Genomic DNA, 23628 nt, shown 5'->3' with positions numbered 1-23628 from the left:
TGGAGAGAACTTGCCATGAGCCAAAGCTTTTAATGTCCCTCCCTTTTGAAGGCACAATGGAAACAATTCCCCAGAACAAAGGAGTTGCGTCAGCGAGCTCTCTGTTCTTTCAAGTTGGAAGGACAGTTGATTCACACCATGTGTCGGAGAGAAACACCAGTTAGAACCAAGTGAGATAAATTTTAGGCCTCCTGAGCTGTTTAATATTAAACTGCAATAAATCATCTTTACAGCAAATTATAAACAAAATATTTTGTTTACCCTCCCTCTCATATGCTCCTTCCCTTGAAAAGAAATTTTAAGACTATTCATAATTCCAAGATCACATCTGCTCCATCAAATCACTTTCAGGGGGCCAGTCCCATAGCCAAGTGGTTAAGTTCATGCACTACGCTTCAGTGGCCCAGGGTTTCACCAGTTCAGATCTTGGGTGCGGACATGGCACTGCTCATCAGGCCATGCTGAGGCAGCGTACCACATAGCACAACCAGAGGCACTCACAACTAGAATATACAACTATATACCTGGGGGCTTTGGGGAGAAGAAAAAAAAAAAGATTGGCAACAGTTGTTAGCTCAGGTGCCAATCTTTAAAAAAAAAGAAAAGTAAAGAAATAATTTTCAAATATTAGCATCCAGAACCAATGATCTGGATTATACTCCCAAAACACTGCCCTGGCATATCACAGCCAGCCTTGCTATATACAGTCCTTTGTGTTCCAAGATAGAAGATAGGGTTAGTTGAGTGATGGTCATGGTCTTTTATTATGATCTCACTTCTGTCATTAATTGTCTCTATGTGTAGTCATTTTTGTGTCCACTCTGGCCAATGTTACTTTATACCTAGACCAAGAAATCAAATATATATTCAACTACATAAATGATACTAAAATGACTTTACTTTTAATACTCTGAAAGATAAAAATAAAATCTGAAATAACCTTGATCTATGCGGATTTACTTAGAAAAATGGCACTGAAACACTCAAAATGAAATTTAACAGAATGAGTGATTCCAAAACACAAGCCATAAAACATAAGTTGGGGAAAGCCTAGCTTAACATGTTGAAACATTTTTCTGAAAAGAGAGGTCACTAAAACTACATGATTGGTTCAATACAGGGAACTAAGGAATTACAATGGGTAACTGAGGGTAAAGTAAATTGCCTTCCTCTCAGAAATGACTCTATGATTATAATTTAGATATCTGCCTGAGGCCTAGTATATATTTTCATGATTCCTCTATTATCAATTATCTATTACCTATTATCAATCAATCTGGTCTAGAGTATATGACTTCTTTAGAGAATGTGATACCCTACGCGGCCAACTCTGAAGTCAACAAAATGGCGATCTAGTATTAGGCCCAAACATCACTGCAGAAACAAAGCCTGCTTACCAGCAAAATACTTCTCCAAACAATTCTGTTCAGGCCACTCTCCCAAAGCTAAGAAATACGACTATCACATTCCAGTTCTCCAATCTATGGTATAAGTTGATTATTTACCTGATAAGGGAAAATGGGGGCAATTTTTTAAATGTTAAAGATACACTAAACTAGACGAAATATACTTTTTAAAGGCAGGAGAAATTTGATGGTTAAATAATACAACAATTAACCACAAACAGTTTTCTCAGAAATTTAAGAAAACTGGCTATACTAGGTGGTTTGGACATTTTTCCAACATAGGCTCATTTAATAAGTATTTACTGAGAATTCACTTAAAAAAGAGACAAGAATGTTTCCCTTTGAGGGAGCCCATACTATAGCAAAGAAGGACACAAGGAAATACAATTTTATTTAAAATCACAATTAAAGGTGATTTTAAACCTGTGAAGAAATTAACATAATGTTTAAATCTGTATACTTAAATCTATACATGTTAAATCAGTACACTTTGCATTATAGCAATCTACAATAATGTTCAGTGTAGAACTAGATGAGTCAGAAAAGGCTTCTTGGAGTTGCTGAAAACCAGTAATAAAGGGAAAAAAACATAGGAGGGAAAAAGGACAAATTACACACCAAAAAAACAAAAAATGACTACAGACTTGTCATTCAAATTATGTAAGCAAGAAGACAGTGGAAAGTTATCTTTAAAGGGCTGAAGAAAAAATTGCAGACCTAGAATTCTATATCCAGCAAACATATTCTTCAAAACCTGAGGACAAACAAAGATTTTTTTCAGACAAACAAACTCTTACAGAATTTGTTGCCAGCAGACCTACACTATAAGAAACATTAAAGGAAATTCTTTAGGCAAAAAGAAAATGAAATCAGGTCAAAACATGGATCTACACAAAAGAATATGAGCATAGGAAATGGTAAATACAAAAATTTTTATCACTTTTAAAATTTCTTTAAAAGATAATCGAACGTTTAAACCAAAAGTAATAGCAATGAATTGTGGAATTCATAACATATATAAAAGTAAAATATACGTTAACAATAACTCAAAAGTCAATAGGGGAAATGAAAGTACACTACTGTAAGGATCTTACACATGAATAGGCATGGTATCATTTGAAGGTAGATTATTGTCTTAATCAGTTTGGGCTGCTATAACAAATTACCATAGACTGGGCGGCTTAAACAACATATATTTATTTCTTACAGTTCAGGAGACCGAAAAATCCAAGATCAAGGCACTGGCCAATCCAGTGTTTGGTTAAGTCCCACTTCCTGGTTTGCCAGACAGCCATCTTATCACTGTATCCTCACATTGCAGGGAGCAGAGGAAAGAGCAAGCTCTCAGCGTGCTTCAGATGAGGGCACAAATCCCATTCATGAAGGCTCCACCTTCATAACCTAATAACCTGCCAAAGGCCCCACCTCCTAATACCATCACACTGGGGTTAGGCTATCAACATATGAATTTTGAAGGGACACAAAACATTCAGGCCACAGCAATCGTCATAAGCTAAAGATGCATTCTGTAAACCCTACAGCAATCACTAAAAAATAAAATAAGGGCCGGCCCAGTGGCATAGTGGTTAAGTTCATGCACTCCGCTTCAGTGGCCTGGGCTTTGCAGGTTCGGATTCCAGGCAAGGACCTGGCACCACGTGTCAAGCCACACTGCGGTGACATCCTACATAAAGTAGAGGAAGATTGGCACAGACATTAGCTTAGCGACAATCTTCCTCAAGCAAAAAGAGGAAGATTGGCAACAGATGTTAGCTCAGGGCCAATCTTACTCACACACGAAAATAAATAAATAATAAAATAAAATAAAAAGGTATACCTAATAAGCCAATAGTGGAGCACAAAGGAATTTTAAAATATGTTTGGTTTATCTAACGCAGCTAAGGAGAGTAAAAAATGAGGGAAAAAGGGACAAAGAACAGACGGGACAAATAAAAAATAAACAGCAAGACAAGAGATTTAAACCTAGTCAAATAGGTAATTTTACTAATGTGAATGGCTTCCTCTTTTCCCGCTTTCTTTTCAATTAATTGTATATACTTTCTCTTCCCCCCTTCCCATCATTTGAGCTAATGTAGTCATTCCTTTGTGTAGTGCCTTGGCATAGTTTTTTTTGGGGGGGGGGTTGTTTTCTGTGGTTTTTTTAAGATTTTATTTTTCTTTTTCTCCTCAAAGCCCCCCAGTACATACTTATTTTTTAGTTGTGGGTCCTTCTAGTTGTGGCATGTGGGAGGCTGCCTCAGCGTGGCTTGATGAGCTATGACCATGTTCACACCCAGGATCCGAACTGGTGAAATCCTGGGCCTCCGAAGCAAAGTGCAGGAACCCAACCACATGGCCACGGGGCAGGCCCCCCTTGGTATAGTTTTGTCGCTTGTGTTTATTCTGCTTGAGGATCTTGAAGCTTCTTGGATTTCCATTCTAATTTTTCAGAGAAAACCACTTTAAACTTTTTAAAATGCTTCTGGCTTTAATTTTCTTGAGGTAAGTGCATATCTGTAAAAAATATGATAATACTCCTGCTTTCTTTTTATCAGTTTTAGATACTTCTCGCTATAATCTTAGATTAAACGTACCTCATCCTACCATATTATATTCCTCTTTCTCTCTTCTCAATATATTTATACCACTTTTAGTTTTTCTAAAGATTACTTTTGTAACTTAATATACTATGCTTAATAATTACTTATGCTTTTAGTTCTTAGTAATATGCTTTTATTTCTTATCATTAACTACAGATTATCTTGACCCTCAACTATGTAAAGTGAGGCATTAGCTCCCCTGTACGTTCTCTTTATTTCTTTTTGATACCTTCTCTCAACTGCTCAAATGAATTTTACATTGACGAGGTTGATTATATATATATTCTGTTTCAGAATCATAATTGTCTTTTATGGTTTACCCATACTTTGTTTTTGAAAACCAATAAACAACATTTGTATTATTTTGACTATATAAATTTTCTTCACTTTCAAGCCAGGTTGTATACTAAGATTATCATTCCTCTCTTGTTGGAATCCCCCATTTTTCTGGAAACCTCTCTCTTGAAGTCTCCCTTTCTTCTGCTCTAGTCTAAACAGATACCTGTCCAGGCCTTCTGCATACCTGTTTGTGATGTTCTTTCTTGGTTGACTTACAGAGCTGCTAAGACAATCAGAAATTAAGGGAACAAATGCTGGAGATCAGGGAAAAATGAGAAGGGCTGGGCCAACATTCTTCAGTCACTTTTTCCCCTCAAGGCATTTGCCAAATCCACACACAAGTAAAGAGGCTAAGTTTCCAGTAAAGAGACCAAGCAGAAGGCCATGACTAAGAGGTAGAGAAATCAGTTTTTGACAGTTTTATGGAGCTGAAATGAGAGACATTAGAGACTTAAGATATAAAGATCCTAAAGAGGGAAAATGGGAAGGAAACAGGACACTCTTCTGTTTTTCTCTCAACATATGTGCTGAATTCTTAAACTACACGGGACAAGAGGCTAAGAAGACATGCAAAAAGTCTCTGAGAAGCAGAACAGAGTTTTAGGAAGTCTTGAGGCATGGAGGAAATAAAGATTAGACTTCAGGCTCCAACTGGGGAAAGAGGCCCTAATCATCATCCCAGTCTTTGGAATACGTGGGGGACTATATCATAATTCAGTACTGAACCAGAGGCAGCCACAGCCTAGACTGAGCCAGCTCTGTCCCTGACTGGATCAAGCAGATCATCATTGCCACTCGAAACCGCACAACTTTTTTTTATCCCCATTCAGTCCAAAATTACCAGGCATGCCAAGGGAGAGGATCACATGACTGAAAACCAAGATCCACAGATGATCCAGATATTGAAATTGTCAGAAAAGGACTTTAAAATGGGTATAATTAATATGACAAGAAAAAAGGAAAAAGATGAACAATAGGATTAGAAGCTGACTTTTTAACAGGAAAAATATGTCAAATAACAATTGAATGATACCTTAAGCGCTGAAAAAAATAAACTGCAGCATAGAATCCTAAAACTACTTTAAAAAAAGTCCTTTAAAAATTACGACAAGCAATGTAAAATGCTGCATCGGCTATGGAAAACAGTTTGGCAGTTCCTCAAAATATTAAAAATAAAATTACCATGCAATCCAGCAATTCCACTTCTGAGTATATAGCCAAAAAAACTGAAAGCAAGGACCCAGATACTTATTTATTGAAAGCAAGGACTCATATTTATACATCTGTGTTCACAGCAGCATTATTCACAACATCCAAAAGGAGGAAGCAACCCAAGTGTCCATTAACAGATGAATGGATAAACAAAATATGGCCCACATGCAATGGAATATTATTCTGCCTCAAAAAGGAAGAAAATTCTGACACATGCTACAACATGCATGAACACTGAAGACATTACGCTGCCAAATAACAAAAGGACAATTACTGTATGACTCCACTTATATGAATTTCACAGAATAGTCGGATTCATAGAGACAGAAAATAGAATGGTGGCTACCTGGGACAGGGGGAAGTGGAGAATGTAGAGTTACTGTTTAATGGGTACAGAGTTTCAGTGTGAGAACATTAGGAAAGTTCTGGAGATGGATGATGGTGATGGTTGCACAACAATGTGAATATACCTAATACCACTAAACTGCACACTTGAAAATGGTTAAAATGGTAAATCTCGTTATGCATGTTTTACCACAATTTCAGAAGAATTAAGGAAAAATAAAGAAATTTTTATTCTTTAAGAAGCAAAAAAGATGAGAGAATGTATCAGTACCAGGCTTGTACCAAAAGAAATGCTAAAGAGAGTTCTTCAGGTAAAAAGACAGTGATCTCAGAATGACGCACAGAAATGTGGGAGGAAATAAAAATCAACCAAAAAGGGTAAACACAAATGAATGCTAACTCTACAAAATAATAAGGATAATGTCTTGTGGGCACTAAATGATGTAAAATTAAAATTCGTGACAGTAATAGCTTAAGATGTGGAAGAGGGTGTCAAGGAGGTGATAAAGGTATCAATTTATATTACATGCTGATGAGTCAGATAGATACTGTAATCCTTAGAGTAACTCCTAAAGATTAGAAAAAGAAGAAAAACCCACGCACGGCTAAAAACATACTAACAATGTCAATCATCAGGGAAAGAAAATGCGGCAGGCGTCAGCCTTTTCCACAAGAACAGTGAAGACAAGATACTCAAAGAAATAAAATGAGCCAAGAATTTTAAGGTCAACCCATCTATTCTTTGATTATAAAGTCTACAGAGCAGCCATTCTTAATACACAATAACTCAAAAATTACTGTTCATACAAATCCTTCTTAAGGCAACTACAGGGGAAGGAACGCCAACCAAACTAGATGACAGGAGAAACTTCAACAAAAAAGATGAGCAGTAACAAGTGAACATATTTAACTACAACTCTAAGACAAAAACAAGATCAGATAACAGTGACGAAATGTGGTATGTAAAAATAGTATGGGGCCAGCCTGGTGGTATAGTGCTTAGGTTCACCCACTCTACTTCAGCAGCCCAGGGTTCACAGGTTCAAATCCCAGGTGCAGACCTACACACTGCTCATCAAGCCATGCTGTGACGGCATCCCACATACAAAAAATGGAGGAATACTGGCACAGATGTTAGCTCAGGGCCAATCTTCCTCAGCAAAAAAAGAAAAAAAAGTATATATACATAGAGAGAGAGAGTATAGAAAAATTATACAAATTATACAACTGATAAAAGTAAGAGAGAAAAGACAGAAAGTCAAATAAGCTGGTGGATTTTCTCATACCTAATAACCAGGAGTCAAAGCCAAGAAAATCAAGTACAAGTCTACAATCCCTAATCTAAAATCCTTGGGGTAGAAGTGTTTTGTATTTCAGAATCTTGAAAATTTTAAAAAACAAAAATAGTGTATATGTCATATATAACATCCCTAGTGAGGTCTTAAGAAGCATTCTCCAGTCAATCACATTAGTATTTCTGCAGCAAAATGTAGGACTATCCACATAAGTGGTAAATATAAAGACTATCACTACCTCACATCAACTCAGGTCAGGTTTTGCCCAATGAATTCAGGCAGGTTTTGACAACAAACAGTTTTCAGAGCCTTTGAGATTTTCGAATAGCAAATGAGAAAGAACAGGCTAGCAGAATTCTAAGTATATCAAGATTACAAACTAAAACACTAAGATAATATTATCAACTAATATTTAGTGGTAAGGGAAAAAAGAGGGAAGGAGTACAGAATAAGTTTTACTGTTGCTGTCAGATGAGGAACCAATAAATACTATCTTTTTTAAAAAAATAAAGGTGGGGGGGCGATAAGGGGACAGAGAATACAATACAAAGGAACCAGAAAAACAAAAATACAATTTTTAAAAAATTCAAAGAAATAAAGAGACCATGAGATATGGCTTCAAAGCAGTATCTTCCTCCCCCTCAAAATAAAATTCTTTTACTTGCTACTAAGCTATTTTTACATAACTAACTACATTGTTCTAAATTCCCAAGTTTCTCTACTTGCAGAATGAATTGCTGATGAGCATAAAAGTCACTAGGGGGCAGCAAAGCACAAAGAGTATCCTCTGAAAAGTGGTGAAAACTCCAAGGTCCTGACATAGCTGGTGTATGAACTGCTCAAAACATTTCAGTCATTTGCAAGCACAATTAAACACCAACTAACCTATAACATCTGGTTTTAAAAGATTCATTATATTACTTTAAATTTTTTAATTTTTATTTTGAAATAATTTCACATTGCACAAATAATATAGAGAACTCCCATAGAGCCTTTATGCAGAATTCCCCAATTTGCAATATTTTTGCAACATGTGTTTTATCACTCTTTCAATATATATGTACATGCATGTTTATTTTTCTAAACCACTGGAGAATATGTGGCATACATTATGCCCTTAAAACTGCAATGTGGGGGCCGGCTCCGCGGCCGAGTGGTTAAGTTAGCACACTCCGCTTCAGCGGCCCAGGGTTTTGCCAGTTAGGATCCTGGGCTGGGACCTAGCACCTTCATCAAGTCACAATGAGGCGGTGTCCCACATGCCACAACCAGAAAGACCTACAACTAAAATATACAACTATGTACTGAGGGGCTTTGCAGAGGAGAAGAAGAAAAAAAATTACAGTTTGTATTTGCTCTCTCACCTAACTACATACACTTATCAAATTCCAGAAATTTTACATTGATAACAACTATAATTTACTCCACAGTCCATATTCCAGTTTGTCAACTGTCCCAGTAGTATTCTTTAGAGCATTTTCACTTCCTCCTGGAGAGGATCCAGTCTAGGATCATGTATTACATTCAGCTGTCATGTCTCTTCAGTTTCCTTTCATCTAAACTAGCAGTTCTCAAACTTTTTAGACAAGTACCCCTTCACACTATTAAAAGTTATTGAAGACTCTAAAGCACTTTTGTTTAGATGGATTATACACATATATGGAATATATATTATATATTTTACCATACTAGAAATTAAAACTGAGAAATTAGAGAATATTAATTCATTTAAATTAACAATAAACCCTTTACATGTTAAAGAATGCATTACATGAAAAACAATTATATATTCCAAAACAAAAAAAAATGAGTGTTCTGTCTACATTTGTGCAAATCTCTTTAATGTTTGGCTTAAGGGAAGACATCTGAATTCTGTAGCCTATTCTGCATTCAATCTATTATTGCAATGTGGTGTTTCAGTTACAGCGTATGAAGAAAACCCAGGCTCATACAAGCGTAGTTGGAAAAAGTACAGAGTGTTTTTAAAGCCCTTTCAGATAATTTTACAAATCTATAAATTTTTGACACAACCTCAAAACTCCAGAAGTTTTGGATTAAAATCCATTGGTCCATCTTATACTTCGAATGAATCTTGTACCCATGTATGATTCTGTAACAGCAGAAACTGGTCATTTGAAAAATACTGGTTCACTGGGTTGTGCAGGTCTTCCAAATGTTGACATATAACATTATACAATATCAAAATATTACATTCATTAATATCACCACTTAGTCTCATTAAAAAAGTTTATAAGCATTGGCAATCTTTACGAGGGCAACAGGCCACATCTGCAAAAATATAAACAGGCCACAACAGTAAATCCCACACAAGTAGTGCAAATAATAAGTCAGTCATTCCACAGAACACAATAATAAAGATGGACTTAAAATCTAATCATAATAAATAATATTACAATATCACCATATATCAGAATGGCTAAAATAAAAAATAGTGACATCAAATGCTGGCAAGGATGCAGAGAAACTGGATCTCTTATACATTACTGCTGAGAATGTAAAACAGCACAGTCACTCAGGAAAATAGTTTGGCAGTTTCTGTAAAAATTTACACTTACCATACAACCCAGCAACTGCACTCCTGGGCACTTATTCCAGAGAAATGACCACTTACATTAACCAACACATACAAAAATTTGTACATGAATTTTCACAGGAGCTTTAACCATAATAGCCAGTGAAAGGTTCTTTCTCTGCTTGACACTAAATACTTGGTGTCTTTACCAACACCAATTCTCTGACACCAAGGAGATGTCCTACAATTCAATTCAATTCTGACACTAAATACTGGAGCTAAAGTCAGACCCCACAAATAAAGAAAGGCCTCAGTCCCAGAAGACTGCCCTCACTTCAGACACCAGTTACAAATGGGATGGGTTATCTAGGCTACCCACATTTCTGCCTGGGCAACTACAAATTCAGAGATTCCCATGCGTACCCTCCCTGAAGTCAGGTTCAATAATTTACTAGAACAACTCACAGAACTCAGGAAAACACTTTACTTACTGTTATTGTTTTATTATAAAGGACACAACTCAGGAACAGCCAAACAGAAGACATCCATTGAGCAAGGTATGGGAGAAAGAGGGTGTGTGGAGCTCGATGCACTTTTCAGGCACAACATCCTTCCAACACTTGAATGGGTTCACCAACTCAGAAGCTCTCCAAACTCTGTCCTTTAGAGATTTTTATGGCAGTGTCACTATATAACCATGATTGATTAAATCACTAATCATTTGTGACTGTACTCAATCTCCAGCCCCTTTCTACTCCCCAGAGGTTGGGGGATGGGGTTGAAAGTTCCAACTCTCTAATCAAGGCTTGGTCTTTCTGGTGACCAGTATCCATCCTAAAGCTATCTAGAGGCCCCCCAAGAGTCATCCTATTAGCATAAATTCAGGTATGGTTCAAAGGGGCCTGTTAAAAATAACAAAAGATGCTCTTATCACTCCTATCATTCAAGAAACTCTAAAAGTTTTAGTTCAGCCAAAAACTCAAAACAGCCTAGATGTCCTTCAACAGGTAAGTGCTCAAACAGTGGTACATCCATATTGTGGAATACTACTCAGCCATAAAAAAGGAAAAACTATTAATAAATGCAACAACTTGGATGAATCTCCAGAGAATTATGCTGAGTGAAAAGAAAATCCAATTCCAAAAGGTTACATACTGTATGATCCATTTAGATAATTTTAAAACGGCAAAATTTCAAAAATAGAGATTAATGATTACCAGGAGTTGGGGGGGTGGGGCAGCAAGGAGGTGAATGTGATCAAAAAAGGGCAATACAAGGGATCCTTATGGTGATAAAACTGTTTAGTATATTGACTATAGTGATGAACACACCAACTTACATGAGGTGAAACTGTATAGGACTAAATACACACACACAAATGACTATAAGTAAAACATAGAAACCTCAACAACATCAGTGGCTTGTATCATGTCAACATCTTGGTTGTAATGTTGTACCACTGTTCTACAAAATATTACCACTGGGGGAAACTGGGTAAAGGGTACACGGGATCTCTCTAGTATTTTTCTTACAACTGTATGTGAACCTACAACGATCTCAATAGAAATTTCAATTTAAAAATCAATACCAGATATCTAAAGAAAATTTGGAATACTGTTTTTATAATTTAGAGGTAAGGAAGGCCCTTGTAAGCAAGACATAAAACTCAGAAGCATGAAAGAAAAAGACTGGTAGATTTTTACTGTAACAAAATGTTAAAGTTCTGTATAAGAATTTGCAACATGAATTAGGTCAAAAAGCAAAATTCAGAAATGTATTTGCAAAACATACAATGAAAGATTAATATACCTGATATATAAAGATCCCTACAAATCAGTAAGTAAAAGCAAACAACCCAATAGAACACACTGGACAAAGTTTGAGTTTCCAATTGTTAGCAGAGGAAATAAAACATAAAAAAAGATGCTCGACTACTCTGATCATTAGGAAATTGTAAATGAAAACAAAAAATCAGATACTATATAATAGGCTCACAGGCATCAATGAATGTTAGCTTTCTATCCCTCTTGCCTGCAGGGTTCTCCAAGAAGCTTAGTATGTTGAATGCTGCATATGTGCAAGCCCCAGCAGTGCCTAGAACATAGCAAGGACTCGATAAATATTTATTGTATGAATGAAAGAACATGGTTCCTCAAAAGTCAGGAGCAAAAATGACAGGGTAGGAAACTCCAAATGCTCATCCCTCCATAAAAACAATGAAGAAACTAGCAAAAATGGTCACAATCAACTCTCAGAATTCCTGAAACTAACCAAAAGCTTGCAGCAACCAAGGGAGTGATTAATCAAGAAAAAACAGCTGAAGTGGAGTTTAAGGGAAATCTCCGTCAAATGATTAGCTGACCACTAAACTAATGGAACAGAGGCTTTAGTGGCCACACATGATAAAGAATACAGACTTCACAAAATTAGTTCAGGAAATTCACTAAACAAACAACTACTGCAACAAGCAGCAACAACCAAACCTTGAGAGGGAGGATAACAATTTTTAAAGTTATCACGTGATGATATTCAAAATGTCGGGCTTTCAGCAAAAAATTATGAGGCATGAAAATAAACAATAAAGCACAGACCATATACAGGCAAAAACAAATTAACAGAAACTGTCCCTAAGAAACTAAGACAGTGGATTTACTAGACAAAGACTTTAATCAACTATTTTAAATATGCTCAAAGAGCCAAAGGACAACATGGACAAAGACTTAAAGGAAACCATGAGAAGGATGTCTCACCAAATAGAGAGTATCAATAAACAGATAACAATTATTAAAAAAAACCAAACAGAAATTCTGAAGTTGAAAAGAACAATAATTGAAATGAAAATTCACAAGAGGAGTTTTAACAGTAGATGTAAGTAGACAGAGAAATAATCAATTACCTTGATGATAGGTCAATTGAGATTACCCAGTCTGAGGAGCAAAAAAAAAGAAAAGTGAAACAGCCCAAGAGATCTGTGGAATACCATCAAGCATACCAACATATGGATTATGGAAGTCCCAGAAGGAAAGGAAAGAGAGAGAGAAAGGAGCAGAAAGAATATTTGAAGAAATAATGGCCAAAAATTTCCAAAATCTGATGAAAGACATGAATACACAAATCCAAGAAGTTCAATAAACTCCAAGTAAGATAAAGAGATCAACATCAAAGCACATTATAATCAAAGTGTCAAAAGACAGAACGTTGAAAGCAGCAAGAAGCAACTTGTCATGAAATAAGGATTCTCAGTAAGATTAATAGCCAGTTTCTCACCAGAAGACATGAAGCCTAGAAGGTAGTGAGAAGACATATTCAAAGTGCTGAATGAAAAAACTGTTAACCAAGAATTTATTATCTGGCAAAACTATCCTCCAAAATGGAGGAGAAATTAAGACATTCCTGGACAAATGAAAACTGAAATAATTCGTCGCTAATAAACCTGCCCTACAAGAAACACTAAAGGCAGTCCTTCAGGTTGAAATGACAAGACAGTAACTCAAATCAACACAAGGAAATAAAGAACACCAGCAAAGTTTAACTACATAGGTAAATAAAAATGTCCATATTAATGTACTTTTGGTTTCTAATTCCTCTTTTTCCTATATGATTTAAAAGACAAGTACACAAAACAATAACTCTCTATGTTGATGGGCACACAAAGTATAAAAACGTAATTTATGACAACAATAGAAAGGCACAATGGAATTAAGCAGGAACAAACTTTCTGTGTATTATTGAATTCAAGTTGGTATTAATTCAAACTAGATTGTCATAAATTAAGATGTTAATTGTAATCCCCAGGACAACCACAAAGAAAGTAACTTTAAAAGATACAGTAAAAGAAAATAGAAGGGAATCAAAATATCACACTAGAAGACACCATTCTAATACAAAGGAAGATAGTAATGGAGAAATTGGAGGAACAAAAAAGATATGACACACAAAACAAATAGCAAAATGGCAAAAGTAAACCCCTCCTTATCAGTAGTTACAATAAATGAAACTAGACTAAACTCTCCAATTAAAAGGCAGAGATTGATAGAATGGATCAGAAAAAAATTACCCAACTATCCAACTATAAGCTTTCTATAAGAGATTCACTTTAGAGCCAAAGACACAAATAGGTTGAAAATGAAAGGATGGAAAAGATACACCATACAAACAGTAACCAAAAGATTAGCTGGATAAACCAAAAGAAACTTAAAAGTGGACAAAATAAACTTGAACACAAAAATAATTACAAAAGAAAAAGGACATTATATAATGATAAAATGGCCAATCCATCAAGATGACATAACCATGAGAGATAAACAGCATAAAAGTACTATCGTTGTCATCTCTGTTTTAGAGGTTCAGAAAACTAGTACTCAAACCCTAGTCTGCAGACAGCTCTTTCTAGAACAATGTACTGCCTACAATAGAAACAAAATGAAATCTTTAGTGCCTTAACAGGTAGGAACATGCTTCATACTAGTAATGAAAAACATTTTATATACTGATGGAGAGTTATGCCAAAATGTCATCTTTCTAATTCAGGAAAAGGATATACTAATCTCATTAATCAACACATTCAGGCCAAGAACTATAAATCATGACTAAGATTTGCTATTAGTGATCTCCCCTTCCTTCTGAACACCTCACATCTCTGGGTTAAAAACTATCATACTCAACATTTTCCCCAAATTGCCATGTTTCAGAGGAAACTTAAGATCACCGATGAACTTCAAAGTCTTTTTTTTTGTTTTAAAGTATGCTTTTTGGTGAGGAGGAATGGCCCTGAGCTAACATCTGTTGCCAATCTTCCTCCTTTTTTTTCTGCTCCCCAAAGCCCCAGTACATGGTTGTATATCCTAGTTGTAGGTCATTCTAATTCTTCTATGTGAGATACTGCCACAGCATGGCTTGATGAGCAGTGCATAGGTCCGTGCCCAGGATCTGAACAGGCAAACCCTGGGCCACTGAAGCAGAGCACGTAAACTTCAAACACTCAGCCACAGGGCCAGCCCCCAGAGTTTATCTTCTTTAAGTTTGTGAGTTTTCTAGAAAGTGTTCAAGTTCAAAAACATAGTACAGAAAACAAATGGATTAGTGAAAATTGTCATGTGCACCTGTTTATATATTAACGGGATATAAAATATGCAGTGCACACATACATAATATAATATAAACATTATAGCATTTATAACTAACATTTATTCCATTTTTACTATTTATAAAGGACTGTTCTAAATACTTCTTATGTACTATCTTGCTTAACCTCAAAATCACCCCATGATAGAAGGTCATAGTATTATCTTCATTTTACATTAGAAAAGAGTGAATCACAAGGTAAATTACTTGCCAAGGCACAGAGGCATGATTAAGGTGTAAGTATACTGACACAGAATACCACAATCATTTATTTCTCTATCTGCCTATAAAAAAAAGTATATGTACTATATATATGATAGCAACGTACATATTATAATTTGCTGCCCCTACACAAAATATACATATTATGTAACATTATAAATATACATGTTATATATACACAAAACTTTTTTACATGCGTATTTGTGTACATTTGTGTATTCTTCAACTACATAGAAAACATTTGTCAAAAATGTAAAACACATTAACAACAGGTCAACACAAGAGTTCTAAGTTGCAGTTTTACCTAACACCAGCTTCACCCCATGTCTTCAGATGCTTGCTCATAGTAAGCTAATAAATTAAACTGTTTTGCTTAAATTAATTCACACTGAGTTACTGTCACTTGCAACCCCAGTCCCAACTAATATAAATATGTATTATGTTCATAATCAGAAAAAAGGCAAAAATTATTTCTATCCTGTTTCTTCTTAAAAAGTGGTCTATATGTAACATGCTGCATTATTAAATTATAAACTCCAAGAGAAAAGGAATAATTAATAGCTTAATAAACAACAAAAATATGCCTGAAATAAACTGGATTTTCCAAATTTACAAATGCCTCTATACCAATAAAATCAAAACAAGTGAAAAGTTTAAATCATTTCTTTCACTAAAGCAAAACAGGATTACAAGAACGAGTTCTTCCAACACTTTACAAAATAACTTGATTATACAGGGATTTTCTGTAGCATTTTTTGATGTTGTTATTGTTCTATTTTTTCTCCTGTGTATCTTCAGAACACTTTATACAGGATGAAAGTGCTTTAAGAAATCTGAAGGATTCAGTTCCCTAAGATATTATATCTTAACCCTGAATTGTTCATGTTCTTTAAATACCCAGTAGTGGGACAGCTGGATCATATAGTTGTTCTATTTTGAATTTTTTGAGAAATCTCCATATTGTTTTCCATACTGGCTGCACCACTTTGCATTCCCACTAATGCACACTTTCCCTTTTCTCCACACCCTCTCCAAGATTTGCTAGTTTTTGTCTTGCCAATATGTATAGCCAATTCTGACAGTAATAAGGCGATATCTCATTGTAGTTCAGATTTGCATTTGCCTAATAATTAGTGATGTTGAACAACCTTTCATGTGCCTGCTGGCCATCTATATATCTTCTTTGGAAAATGTCTGTTCAGATCCTCTGCCCATTTTTTGATTGAGTTATTTGCCTTTTCGTTGTTGAGTTGTATGAGTTATGCATTCTGGAGATTAACCCCTTGGATATATGATTGCAAATATTTTCTCCCAGGTGGTGGGTTGTCTTTTCGTTATGTTCATGGTTTCCTTTGCCTTGCAAAAGCTTTTTAGTTTGATATAGTCCCATTTATTTTTTTCTTTTGTTTCCCCTGTCTGAGTAGACATGGTACTTGAAAAGATGCTGCTAAGACTGATGTCAAAGAGTGCACTGCCTATATTTTCTTCGAGGAGTTTTATGGTTCCAGGTCTTACATTAAAGTCTTTAATAGATTTTGAGTTAATTTTTGTGTATGGTGAAAGATAATAGTCTATTTTCATTCTTTTGCATGTGGCTGTCCACTTTTCCCAGTACCATTTATTGAAGAGATTTTCCTTTCTCCTTTGTATGTGCTTGGTTCCTCTGTTGAAGATTAGCTGTCCATAGACGTGTAGTTTTATTTCTGGGCTTTCAGTATTTTTCCATTGATCTGTGTGTCTGTTTCTGTGCCAGTATCACGCCATTTTGATTACTATAGCTTTGTAGTATGTTTTCAAGTCAGGGATTGTGATGCCTCTAGCTTTGTGCTTCTTTCTCAGGACTGCTTTAGCTATTCAGTGTCTTTTCTTACCCCACATAAATTTTAGGATTCTTTGTTCTATTTCCGTGAAAAACGTCATTGGCATTCTGATTGGGATTGCATTGAATCTGTAGATTGATTAGGTAATATGGACATTTTAACTATGTTTATTCTTCCAGTCCATGTACATGGAATATCTTTCCATTTCTTTATGTCGTCTTCAATTTCTTTCAATAATGTCTTACAGTTTTCAATGTATAGGTCTTTCACCTCATCAGTTAAATTTATTCCTAGATATGTTATTCTTTTTGTTGCATTATAAATGGGATTTTATTCTTGACTTCTCTTTCTTCTAGTTCATTATTAGTATATAGAAATGCAATTAATTTTTGTCGATTTTGCACCCTGCAATATTGCTGTAGATGTTGATTATTTCTAATAGTTTTCCGGAGGTTCTTTACGATTTTCTATATAGAGAATCATGCAGTCTGCAAACAGTGAGAATTTCACTACTTCTTTTCCAATTTGGATAGCTTTTATTTCTTTTTCTTGCCTAATTGCTCTGGCCAAAACCCCCACTACTTTGCTTGTTCCTGTCCTCAAACAGATGGCTTTCAGTTTTTCCCCACTGAGTAGGATGTTGGCTGTGGGTATGTCATATGTGGCCTTTATTAGGTTGAGGTACTTTCCTTTTATATCCATTTTATTGAGAGTTTTTATCATAAATGGATGTTGGATCTTGTCGAATGCTTTCTCTGCATCTATTGAGATGATCATGTGATTTTTATTCCTCATTTTGTTAATGTGGTGTATCTCATTGATTGATTTGCAGATGTTGAGCCATTCCTGTGTCCCTTGTATAAATCCCACTTGATCATGGTATATGATCCTTTTAATGTATTTCTGTATTTGTTTGCCAATATTTTGTTGAGGATTTTGGCATCAATGTTCATCAGTGATATGGGCCTGTAATTTTCCTTCTTTGCATTGTCCTTGTCTGGTTTTGGTATCAGGGTTATGTTGGCCTCATAAAATGAGTCAGGAAGCATTCCATCTTCTTCAATTTTTTGGAACAGTTTGAGAAGAACAAGTATTAAATCTTCTTTGAATGTTTTGTAGAATTCTCCAGAGAAACCATCTGGTTCTGGACTTTTGTTTTTTGGGAGGTCTTGATTACTGTTTCAATCTCTGTATTTGTGATTGGTCTATTCAGCTTCTCTATTTCTTATTGATTCAGTTTTGGGAGGTTGTATGAGTCTAAGAACTTATTCATTTCTTCTAGGGTATCCAATTTGTTGGCATATAGTTTTTCATAGTATTCTCTTATAATCCTTATTTCTGTGGTATCTGATGTAATTTCTCTTCTTTCATTTTTAATTTTATTTGTTTTAGCCATCTCCCTTTTTTTCTTAGTGAGTCTGGCTACAGGTTTGTCAATTTTGTTTATCTTCTCAAAGAACCAGCTCTTAGTTTCATTGAGCCTTTCTACTACTTTTTCAGTTTCTGTTTCATTTATTTCTGCTCTAATTTTTATTAATTCCCTCCTCCTGCTGACTTTGGGCTTTGCTTGTTCCTCTTTTTCTAGTTCTGCTAGGTGCAGTTTAAGGTAGATGATTTGAAATTTTTCTTGTTTGTTGAGCTGGGCCCATATTGCTATAAATTTCCCTCTTAGAACTGCTTTTGCTGCATCCCATGAGAGTTGCTATGTTGTCCTTTCATTTTCATTTGTCTGCAGGTATTTTTTGATTTCTTCATTTATCCAATGGTTGTTCAGCAGCATGTTGTTTGGTCTCCACATATTTGTGATTTTCCCAGCCTTTTTTCTTGTAGTTGATTTGTAGTTTCATAGCATTGTGGTTGGAAAAGATGCTTGTTATGATTTCAATATTCTGAAATTTACTGAGGCTTGCCTTGTTTCCCAACATATGGTCTATCTCTGAGAATGTTCCATGTGCACTTAAGAAGGATGTGTATTCTATTTTTGCATGGAATGTTCTATATATATATATACAGCAAGTCTATCTGACCTAGTATTTCATTTAAGGCCACTGTTTCCTTGTTGAATTTCTGTCTGGCTAATCTATCCATTAATGTAAGTGGGGTGTTCAGGTCCCCAAGTATTACAGAGTTGATGTCAATTTCTTCCTTTAGATCTGCTAATAGTTGCTTTATATAGTTTGGTGCTCCTGTGTTAGGTGCATATATATTCATAAGTGTTATGTCCTCTTGGTAGAATGTCTCCTTTATCAATACACTGCCCCTTTTTGTCTCTCATTGTCTTTTTTATCTTGAAATCTGCTTTCTATGATATAAGCATGGCAACATCTGTTTTCTTTTGATTGCCATTTGCTTGGAGTATCATCTTCCATCCCTTCACTCTGAGCCTATGTTTGTCTTTAGAGCTAAGATGTATTTCCTGGAGGCAGCATATTGTTCGGTCTTGCTTTTTATTCCATCCAGCCACTCTGTGTCTCCTGATTGAAGAATTCAATCCATTTACATTTAAAGTGATTACTGATATATGAGGGCCCAATACTGCCATTTTACCTCTTGTTATCCAGTTGTTCTATCCTTCCATTGTTTATTTTCCCTTGTATTTCTGACTGCCATTTCAGTTTGGTGGTTTTCTGTGATGGTTTTCTAAGTTCTCTATTTATTTACAATTTGTGGCTCTGCTCTGTTTTATTCACTGGTTACCATGAGGTTTGTATAAAAGATCTCATAGATGAGATAGTCTATTTTCTGACAGCTTCTTATCTCCATTAGCCTAAGCAGGTTCCACCTTTCCCTCTTTCCCTTCTGAGTTACTGTTGTCACAAATTATTCTTTTTTGTGTTGTGATTTTCTGACTAAATTGAAGTGTTTATAGTTATTTTTGATGCTTTCTTCCCTTTAACTTTTCTGTTATATTTAAGCATTTGCTAACCTGTTCTGATAGAGAGCATCAATTTTATGATTCTGCCTGTCTATTTATTTTCTAGCTCAAAGCTTTGTAAATCTTTGCCTTTTTGTTTCACGTAGGAGGACTTCCATCATCATTTCTTGTAAGGCAGGTCTAGTGGCAATGAATTCCCTCAGCATTTGTTTATCTGAGAAACCTTTTATTTCTCCATCATACCTGAGGGATAGTTTCACTGGATAGAGTATTCTTGGCCAAAAGTTTTTGTCTTTCAGTATTTTGAATATATCATTCCATTCGCTCCTAGCCTGTAATGTTTCTGCTGAAAAATCCACTGAAAGCCTGACAGAGGTTCCTTTGTGGGCTATTTTCTTCTGCCTTGCTACCCTTAATATTTTGTCTTTGTCATTGACTTTTACCGGTTTTAGTATTATATGCCTTGGAGAAGGCCTTTTTACATTGATGTAATTAGGAGTTCTATTGGCTTCATGTACTTGTAAGTCCAGTTTCTTTCCTAGGTTTGGGAAGTTCTCAGCTATTATTTCTCTGAACAAGCTCTCTGCTTCTTTCTCCCTGTCTTCTCCCTCTGGAATCCTATAATCCTTATGTTGCTTTTCCTAATTGAGTTGGATATTTCTCAAAGAATTTCATTTTTTTTAAATCTTAGTTCTCTCTCTCTTCCACCTGAAGCATTTCTAGATTCCTGTCCTCTAATTCACTAATTCTGTCCTCCACAAGATCAGCTCTATTTTTTATGGTTTCCAGAAAATTTTTTATCTCATTAATTGTATTCTTCATATCCAGAATTTCTGTATAGTTTTTTTTAAGGGCTGCAACCTCTTTGGTGAAGTATTCCTTCTGTTCATTAATTTTATTCATGAGATCACTGAACTGTCTTTCTGAGTTTTCTTGTAACTCATTGAGTTTCTTTATGACCACGGTTTTGAGTTCTCTGTCATTTATTCCATAAATTTGTGACTTCAGGAATGTTTTTTGGAGACTTGTCATTTTCCTCCTGCTCTGAAGTGTTACTGTAGTTTTTCATGGCGTTTGATGAACTGATCCTTTACTGGCACATTTGTGGTATTATCAAGTCACAGATTCCACCTGCCACTGCTTGGGAGGAGCAGGAGCTGTGTTTCCACCCCATCTGCTGGAAATTGTGTGGGTACAGCTGCCCTGCATTTGTACAGGCAGGCCACAGCCATTCAGCAGGTTGATCTCATGGGGACAGGGCTTCTTTGCTCAGCAGGCGGGTTGCACAGGCACAGGCCAGCCCTGTGCTTGGGGGTGGTTTGGCTGAGCTGCTGTGTTTGGTGAGTGGGGCTCCTTCACAGGGGTGGGCCACTGCCACTCAGTGTGGAGTGTTCCCATGATCAGGGCCACCATGGCAGGGCGGGCGTTCCACAAGCCAGGTTACCAATCCAGGCCACCATGCCAGGCTGTCCTCACCTCCTCTTATAGTTGCTCCTGGCCACTATGAGAGGCTCCATGACCTGGCTTGCTGCTGCCAGGGAGGAGTAGGGGGGGCTCACCTAGTTCCACTGCTTCCCAGGGATCCAGTTCACCCACCTTCAGATGTATAGCTGCATAGATCTCTCAGGTGTCCTGTTGTGTTGTGTGGGAATGCTCTCTTGGTTACTGAATGCCCATTTAGTTGTAACTCACGGGGAGAGAGACAAAGGAAACAGCTCTCTCTGCCATGATGCTGACGTCACTCCCTAACCTCTTCTTATATTTAGTGTTTTATTTTATTTTTTTTTTTTTGAGGAAGATCAGCCCTGAGCTAACTGCTGCCAATCCTCCTCTTTTCACTGAGGAAGACTGGCCCTGAACTAACATACTGCCCATCTTCCTCTACTTTATATGTGGGATGCCTACCACAGCATGGCGTGTCAAGTGGTGCCATGTCCGCAGCCGGGATCCAAACTGGCGAACCCTGGGCCACCAAGAAGTGGAATGTGCACACTTAACTGCTGTACCACCGGGCTGGCCCCTAGTGTTTTCTTCATTAACAAATTCAATCTCCTTGGGACAGACATTATGTATTATTTATCTTTGTATATTCCATGGGACTTAGTACTAGGCCTTATGAAGTGGTTCAATAAATACTTGAATGATGAATGAAAGTACTTTTGGTTTCTCTGTTTTGTGTTTGTTAACTAGTTTATGGATTTAAAGTGACATATAAAGGTAAAAACAATGTAACATTAAATAAAATTAAAAATAGGAGAGCAATCAGTACAAAGGGCAGCAAGCTAAGACAAAGCCAGAAGTGAAGATGATACACAAGATGCATATATCTTTTTTGAAAGTGAACCACAAATTTAGCTCTAAGTACTCTCTGGCAGCCAACAGTTTAAATGACTTCTCCAATGAAGCCATCCTTGATCTCTCCTTAAAGCAGAAACAATTATTTCTTATCAGGATAGACTTTATAAAAATCTTTATCAAGAGCATTCATTATATTGTATTATGGTTGTTTGTGCCAGTCTCCTCTGATAGTTTGAGTGTTTCTTGAGGGATAGCATTTTATTCATTATTGTTTTATCCTGGGTGTCAAATACAGTGTCTGGAATATAAGTGCTCCATACATGTTTGAATTATGCTATAGTACGTGCTATCATTTCATGTATGTATGTCTTGTTTCTCCAACTACTAGGTTACAGACTGGTTTCTTTTTTCTTATTTTCCATAAGAGACAGTTTTAAGGAAAATTTAAGATTATAATTTACTTTTAATTATAATACAAACTTCCAGAAGGTTCTAGTTAAGACCCAGAAAGAGATTACTAGTCTAATTTCAGAGACATGGCACTACAAATTCAAGACTAAAAGGAAGACTCATCAAACCCATCAAGCCATTTGAGTAAAAGAGACATGACTAAAAGAGTTTTCTAATACTTAATATTCACATTGTTCCTGTTCAAGCATGATCTTAAAAACATAATTTATAAAAGGGCTGAGATAACACCTACCTTACAGTGTTTTCCTAATATAGCATAATGGTTTTGATATAGCACATCAGTCAAGAGCAAAGAATCCCTAGGTTCAAATTCCAGTTCCTTTGCCTAGCCATGATCTCTGCATTATTCAACCTGTCTGAACTTGTTTCTTCATCTACCCCATAGGGTTGTTGTTGTGAGTATTAAATGAATTAATATGTGTAAAACTGCTTAGGATAGGACCTAGCACAAATAAAATACTCAATAAATGGTAACTGCTATTATTATTAAAAATATCTAGTACAAATACTGGTGTTAAGTTGAATGTGAAGGCTAGTCATTTAGCCTGTGCATGAGCCTAACAAACTACCTAGCATCAACCTTTCAATCAGCAATGTTCTGGAACTGGCAATTCTTAACAACACACATATCCTTCAAGAACATCAAGAATCTCTCATATTCCTAGTGCTACTACTGGCAGAACCCTGAGCATTCTTTACTTGAGTTTCCTCCTTTGATCTTCACATTAGCTTTTTCTCCAGGATCCTGGGGTGAGTCACAAGCTCTCCACTGAATTCCTGACCTAGGCTCTTTCATGGGCTGTGCCTGGCTGATTGTGGGTGTGGTGCCACGTTTGGCACCATCTCTTCTGAGAATGCTGACATGGTGGAAATCAGCTGTATTTAGGCTGGTTTACCCTGCAATTTTCCACTGCTTTTTTATCAGGATGAGCAAAAGCAGAAAACATGACTACAAGTTCTGCACTTAGCACTATCAAGCCCCCTGAAATCCCAAAGAAATTAAGATCTTTGTCAACTATCTTCTAAGAAGCAGTATTGACAGGTCCCACACAGATTGACAATCATGTGAGACTTAAATAATTTACCCA

General features: G+C 36.1%; 1 protein-coding gene across 3 annotated transcripts in view; it reads right to left on the bottom strand.

Annotated features, from left to right (window-relative positions):
* Positions 1–23628, bottom strand: part of EXOC6B (exocyst complex component 6B) — a 577176-nt gene that overhangs the window by 512226 nt on the left and 41322 nt on the right. The window contains exon 2 of one of the 3 annotated variants that reach the window (XM_046661414.1): positions 10222–10391. The exons of the other annotated variants lie outside the window; for them this stretch is intronic. The gene's annotated coding sequence lies outside the window, so the exon portion shown is untranslated. The remainder of the gene's footprint in view (positions 1–10221; positions 10392–23628) is intronic. 3 annotated transcript variants of the gene reach the window in all.

This window comes from Equus quagga, chromosome 5 (genome assembly GCF_021613505.1).
Source record: "Equus quagga isolate Etosha38 chromosome 5, UCLA_HA_Equagga_1.0, whole genome shotgun sequence".
NCBI classification, from domain to species: Eukaryota; Metazoa; Chordata; class Mammalia; order Perissodactyla; family Equidae; genus Equus; species Equus quagga.
The sequence above is the reverse complement of the archived record's forward strand: the minus strand, read 5'-3'. Positions and strand labels throughout refer to the sequence as shown.